This window comes from Bidens hawaiensis, unplaced genomic scaffold (genome assembly GCF_021521415.1).
Source record: "Bidens hawaiensis isolate Kalapana, Puna unplaced genomic scaffold, B.hawaiensis_p1.1 tig00043086_1, whole genome shotgun sequence".
In the NCBI taxonomy this organism is placed as follows: Eukaryota; Viridiplantae; Streptophyta; class Magnoliopsida; order Asterales; family Asteraceae; genus Bidens; species Bidens hawaiensis.
Window position 1 is genome coordinate 1 of NW_027505824.1, and position 7,644 is coordinate 7,644.

At 35.6% G+C, this 7,644-nt stretch overlaps 1 pseudogene across 1 annotated transcript; it reads left to right on the forward strand.

The window, feature by feature from the left end:
• Positions 1 to 425: 425 nt before the first annotated feature.
• Positions 426 to 3,061, forward strand: LOC143615472 (E3 ubiquitin-protein ligase WAV3-like; annotated as a pseudogene). Its single transcript, XR_013150482.1, has 2 exons — positions 426 to 821; positions 1,224 to 3,061. The product of XR_013150482.1 is annotated as an E3 ubiquitin-protein ligase WAV3-like (transcript).
• Positions 3,062 to 7,644: the final 4,583 nt, after the last annotated feature.

The window sequence follows — 7,644 nt, forward strand, 5'->3', positions numbered from 1 at the left end:
CCGCCTCACACACATCAGAGACCATGGTTTTTACAAAGATGTTTTCTCTTTTTCTAATCCTATCCAACCCCAGTATATTGAAAATTAAAAATTAAAAATTTATACAATTTTTATAAATTAAAAAATAAAAAAAAAAACGCGTTTATAGCAAAACAGTCATTAAAAACGGGATGGGCATTTATGTACAGTTAATGGCAGCCGATCTTTCCTAAAAATAAATATATCGACCTCGTAATAAAAACTCTGCCCAAGAAACAAAATTAAGATGCAGAGCCTCTAATATTTTATTTAATTCAATTACATTAGTCACCCACCTTTTCTATATTCTGCCTTGCCTTCCATCCTCCACTCACATTCAGTTTTCACATAACATTACATTACATTACCCTCTTCTATTTTCAAATTTCACCATCAAAATCAGCCAAATGGTGTTTGGATGGCGAAGAGCTTTCTGCACATCGGTTCCTCGAGAAGCCGATTCCGATTCAATTAAATCTTCCAGAGTAGATCGTGATCATAATAATAATAATCATAACAATAATACTCCCAAACCTGGTGGCAGATTTGTGTTTTTCAGCTCATCTTCTTCAACTCCGTCAACGCCTCGGCTTCATGTACAAACCGATGCCGGTCCAAATCTGCGATGTCGAACTCGAACCACCACAGGCGTACAGGAGAAATCAGCTTCTGTTCCGGTGAGTCCAAAGCTTCATTGCAAGACCAGCAACAGCCCGAGGCTGTTTCAATGGTCATCCACTCCTTCGTCGCCTCGTTCGCCGTCGGCTTTTTCTCTCTTGAAAGCAAACCTACGTTTCTCCACAGTAAGATTCACATAGCCATCGTAATCAACTAATCATTATCTCATATTTTGACCGATATCGGTTATCGGTCCCTTGACGATATATAAGTCAGAATATTGGTACCAATAATATCAACGATATTGACCGATATACCACCGATATTTATGATATCAGTGTTTTAAGTCTTAATTATAACTTTTAGCGTTCAATGTTATTATTTTAAATCTTAATCAATTTTTACTTGCTACGATTATCAGTGTTTTGCAATTTGCAAAAGGTTAATTTGTTAATGGGAGAGTATACTGAATTATTATTGTTAAATTGCTATATATATGAATTTTACATAGATATTAAAATTACGGATATCGATATTTTTCCGCAATAACTGCTTAGATTCTGACACACGTGGTTTTGAATTTGCAGGATAGATGTGGATTATGCTCGCAGAGCGTGAAGAGGGGTCGAGGAGTGGCGATATTCACCGCGGAGTGTTCTCACAGCTTTCACTTCCCGTGCATCGCCGGTCACGTGAAGGAAAAAGGAACGCTGGCTTGTCCTATCTGTGGTACTCTGCAGAAACAGACGTCTGTGTTGTCTGGTAACGATATACAGCATCAGAAGGATCAGTATGCGGAAAAGTTAGAGAAACCAAAAGTAAATCTACCCACAATGGTAGCAGCTGACGTTGTTGACAAGAGGAAGAAATTCACCAAGCAGAATTCGTTCAAGCCAGATTTGAAGGTTTATAACGATGATGAGCCGATAGCTTGTTTGACGCCTAAAGGTTGGTTTAACCCGATCCCTGAATCTGATGAAAACTGCGATGATGAAGACTCGATTAGTGAGTTCCAAGGGTTTCACGTTGACAGATGCAGTAACAGCAGTAACAGTCCGGTAGATATAGATGCTAGAGGTAACGGTGACGTGGAGGTAAGGTTATTGCCGGAGGCAGCTGTGATCTCGACCGGAAGAGGTTACGAGACGTACGCGATTGCTCTAAGAGCAAAAGCACCGTCTACACGGAGAACACCAACACGAAACAGAGCTCCGATTGATCTGGTAACTGTAATTGATGTGAGTGGAAGAATGACAAGCGTAAAGCTGAAGCTGATGAAACGTACAATGAGAATCATCATTTCATCGCTTTCATCCTCCGATCGGTTATCAATAGTCGCATTCTCTTCATACTCTAAGCGGCTACTACATCTAAAACAAATGACCGCCTCCGGTCAACGAGCGGCTCGTCGTATAGTGGACGCGATGGCGATTCTCGAAGGCTATTCTAACGCAACCGACGCCGTTAAAAAAGCCGCAAAGGTGTTAGAAGACCGTCGGGAGAAAAATACCGTCGCGAGTATCTTCCTCTTATCCGACGTGTCCAGTCAGTCGTCATATGTGTCCACCACGCGCTACTCTCAGTCTCACCTAAACGTCGCCGTTCATAGCTTAAAACTCACCTTAATCGACGAACACTCGTTCGCAAAATCGGTCACGAGTTTGTTAAACGTACCTGTGCAAGATCTACAATTACAATTAGGCTTTTTTTCCGGTTCGGCTCCCGCGGAAATCACATCCATGTTTTCCTACGCGCCACGAGCTTTAGCTCTCGGTTTCGATATTGGTACTGGTACAGTTAGAATCGGGGAATTGTGTGCGAATGAAGAGAGAGAATTGTTGATCGAACTGAAGGTCCCGTCATCGGGTACTGGGGCCCACCAAGTACTATCCGTGCGGTGCAGTTATAGGGATTCAGTAACGCAGGATGTTATTTATTGTAACGAGCATGCATTGGTCGTGCCTAGTCCACACACCATCAGATCATCTTCTCTCCATCCAACGGCTTAGAAATCTCTTCATCACTACCCGGGCATTAGCCGAGTCACGCTTGCTAACAGCTCGTAACGACCTCCTCGGCGCGTACCACAAGCTGATATCGGCTCGAGCCACACTTCACCAAACCAGCTCGGGCTCTAGCGAGTTTGTTGTCAGCTTGGAAGCCGAGTTGAACGAGTTGCAAAGACGGCGCCAGGCTCAGGCTCAGGCTCAAACGGAATCAGCGGCTTACGTAAATGAAAAGGGTGAGCCGTTGACGCCGATATCGGCTTGGCGAGTGGCTGAGAAGCTGGCTAAAGTCGCAATCATGAGAAAGACATTAAACAGAGTCAGCGACTTACACGGTTTTGAGGATGCCAGATTCTGATAAAATAATTTACATTTCTAGTCCTTGTGGTTTAAGTTATTCTACTTTACACCCTAAAAGAATTAAATTGTTGAATCATTTGTGTAATTGAAGTGAGGTGGGGCCAGATTGAGTATATAGCGACAAAGGGTACCCGAAAGAAACGAGAGATGATGAGATTGAGTTGAAAAGGGACGGGGCTCTATGTCTTTTTGTTTTATATAAATAATAAAAACATATAAATAAGTTAAAAATATGGTGAGGGTAAATGATGATGATGATTGTAGGAGAGTATCTTTTTTGTGTAATGAAATATTATATTTGATTTTTGATTATTTGATTGGCATCTTGTGGATATATCATCATTAGATGGATGAAATGTGTACATGAATCTAACCTGAAAAAATGGACACTCGTCTTTCAATTTTGTTTGGGCTCATAAATTCCAAAAAAATTGTCCAAAAGTTGATATATTGGAGACAATCACATAAAGTAGTATATTTCCAAATTCCAGTTATGTATTTCTATACCTATATCAAAGAGCATTATATCTACACATATATTTGTTTATTCAAATCTAGTTCATATAGATGTTATGTGTCATATTATACATGAATTGCCTTTTGCTCATATACTATAAATTTCATAGATAAATTGAAGATAGTTAATAATATCCTGAATTAAAAAGAGTGAAAAAACATGTCTAGTAATATTATATTAGGCTATCAATTTCACATTATAGTGTTAATATGGGTCTCTAAATTTAAAAGGTGATAGGAGTTATAACGGCTCTCTGAGTCGTATTATGGTACCAGTGTCACATTATATTGTTAATATCGGTCCTTGAATTAATAAAGTGAACATTTTCTGTGTTATATTAGGCTACCGTTTCACATGATATTGTTAATATGGGTTTATAAATTAACAATGTGAAAACAACTATTTTACATTCCTTCAACTTAGGAGAATGCAAGAAGGTATGAAAGCTAACATCACGCTCAAAAAAAACAAAATGTACTCTAAGTATAAGATTAATGTAATATATGTCACTATGGTGGCTAAATACAACGTATATAGTATAACACATTCAGAAAAAATAGGCAATTTCATTATTTTCTTCATATAATAAGTGAAACTTTTGTTTTATGTTATTATTTGGTATCATGAGATTTAGAATTGAAGTAAGAGATCACATGCCATCACAAATATTAGTTTTGTTACTTGGGTATTGCTTCATTTGCAATCTTACTCTCAAATCTCAAGTCTCTGCTGTTGATCTTTCATATGTAAGTCAGATAGGCGAATATGTTCCATATGTTTTCTTTTTCAAATGTTATTTCTCAGTTTTTGTAACAAAACTCTTCGGATAATGAACTGAATATCTTGTGTTAGATGCATTTAATATATCATAATTAAATGCTGTCTCTCACTTGAATTATATAAAATATAAAAAATAATATAATTAAATTAGTAAAGTGTAAACAATAATTAAATAAAAACAAACAATGATGGGCGCAGCTAGTGACCCAGTTAAACGGTGATTATTAGATTCTAATACAAAACCTTTTTTGGATTATTCTTGGAAGTGGTGGGGAAATGAAAAGTTAAAATATGAAGTAAAATAAAAGCAATAATTGTAATATAAATTATTAAAGTTCAGTGTTTTGTTTATTGGAATGATGATAATATTTTATTATCAAAAGTTCATTTCATGTATATTTGAATTGATTATCTATTTCGAAACAATTTAGGTTCAGATTGATTAAATCTTTAATCTCTTGTATGCTTTAAAGCTTCTTTTACTTATTAAAAAAACAAATATGCATGTTTTGACATATATACACACTAAAATAAACCAGAGAATCCAAAAAGAATTTATAGAATATTATTAATAATCAAGTAGTTCATGCTAACAAAAATGTGCGTATATATACATGCAAACTATAAAACTAACCGTCAAATACATTTATGTGGGGTATTGTATATCTGGTTTATAACACCCCCCCTCAGATATACATTATTATACACTATCAACATTATACTACTGGATAACGTTTGCTCAATTCTTCTGGACCGATATTAACTAATACTGCTGGATTAGTTATGTTGCCTCGTTAAAACCTTACTGAGAAAACCCATTGGGACAAAACTTAGTTAAGGAAAAAGAGTACAACATGTGTATTTCTCCCTCTCAATTGAACATAATATCTTAGTCTTTAAAAGTCAATCTTCTTCCGTTGTAGCTTGACTTGATTTTAATGTAGTCGTCTCCAATAAGAACTATGCAAGTTATATTGTCTTCATATACAGTCGTTAGGTCTATGATTTAGTCTAAACCCCACGCCTCTTGTTGTGTTGGATCATTTATCTTCATGATTGAAAGCGTTTCTGAATTATAGTCATTCTCAGTGCAAGTCTGACGGATATCCTGTATAAACATAACATGGGACTCTATGTTTTCTTTATGGAACAAATCCATATATTGAGCCTTTAAGGATATTAACTTATCATTTAATACGCTAAATTATGTTGCATCGTTAAAAACCTTGCTAAGAAAACCCAGTGGGACAAAACTGTAGCTAAGGAAAAAAAATTGTGCATCACGTATTTTATATAATAAAAAACATTCTTCAAGATGATGCTAAATCGGTACTTCAGGACTATAAGATAAACTGATGCTACTGGATCAATTATATTGCCTCATTAAAAACCTTACTAAGAAAACTTCTTAGGACAAAACTTAGTGAAGGGAAAAGAAGGGAACAAGAGTGCAACGTGGTAGAATAGAATCAAATTTCATTAGCACATATATTAATAATGTACTATTCAACCTCATAATATTTACAAGATACATTGAGGCATTGATCTCATTTAACTATGGTACTTCTGGACCAGTTACATCTTCGCCCTCTTCTTGGGGACGGTAAAGATTTATATGTGCATCTAGAAATCAAACAATCTTAAGTGTGCTTAGTGAACCAACTTTATCCGTTATTAAAATATGTTAACATCTTCTGGATGTAATTTGATTAACAGATGCTGGCCGAAGATTAATTTAGTTGTGTCAAGTTATTGCATATCAAAATTTTCTCTTAAATAGTTCGACAGAGTCTCTCGATGATGTAGGACATCATCACTGTAAACTGCGATTATATGAACTTTTAAGAGTGAAATTCTGATAAATGCATATGACTCATTTGACCAAACTCATACCCTTTATTAAGATGTCTATAGAGTCGTTTGTACCACATACGACTAGTTTTATTGAGATCAAATAAAAATCTTGAGATTTTTATCTCGGGGTATTGATTTTAATGCTTCAGACATTTTTATCCATATAGGGATATTCATGTATATGTAATGTTCAATTGTCACGTACAAATATACAGTGATAACATACATAACTTTTATCTGAAGTCCTTTTGAAATTGCGAGGCTAATTAGAACATCTAATGGTTATCGCATCCACTACAGGGGAATACGTTTCCTCATAATCAACTACTGGGATTTGGGAAAACAACCATTGTGTTACAACTCGTGCCATACATTGCAAATCTCATTCTTTTCGTTCCTTTTTATTTTAAGGACACCCATTTATAACCAACTGGTTTGACGTCTATGGATGTTCGAACTACAGGTTCGAAAACGTTTTGCTCGTCATACAATTCTTGTTTAGCCTTAAGGGCATTTTGCCATTTTGGTAGTCATCTCTGTGTATATACTCTTACAGAGTTTCAGATTCGTAATCTTTCTCATCGATTACATCTGTTGCTATAGCATATGCAAGTATTTTATTAACGCGCGTTACATGTAGGTTCCATATTGTACATAATTTGTAGAGATCTCATATCGATTTAATATCGGTGTTTCTTCTGGAACTTTATAGATTATATTGGTCTCTTCTAGGACATTTATCTCATCTGGGGTTTTATTATTTCGTTCTAGAAATATATTTGTCTCTTCCAAGACATTTACCCCAACAGGTTATTATTCAACAACCTCTTATATGGTTTTATATGTAATATCTTCTAAGGTTATACCAACTGCATTACTTTGCTCATTTGAGGTTCGTGGGTTTTATCTTTGAAACCAATTGCCTTCCACGTGATCTCTGTATGGTAATTCTTATTTTGATTACTTTAATTCGAGCAAATGAATTTGATACTGGTATATGTGACATTGTCACTCTATATGTGTTTTATGAATGCATCTAGTAACTCTTTAGTTACTCTTTATAAATGTATAACATATTTGACTTCAGATTTATATTGATCTCTTTCGGGATCTAAACTTGATATTTGTGATGCATTTCATATATTACCAGGCTTTTCATTCTTTAGTTATCTCCCCCTTGAGAATCTGTTCGTTCATTAGAGATTCCATTGTGGTACATTATGGTGGTGGTATATATATATCGCCCAACCATATATCTTTATGTGAAATATGTTTGATTCTCTTCTGGAGATTAGTTATGATGGGAAGTATTTGATATCAGCAGTTGGATACTATTAGATTAGTGCAGCTATGCCCTAAAAATTACCACATTTGCTTCAGGAAATGAGCAGCACCGCTTGATAAGCTTGTATGATATTTAAATAGAAACTTTTTGAAGGACGACCAACTTCTAGTGGTCAAGGGTTTCACATTTGTTGTAATTACTAAAGC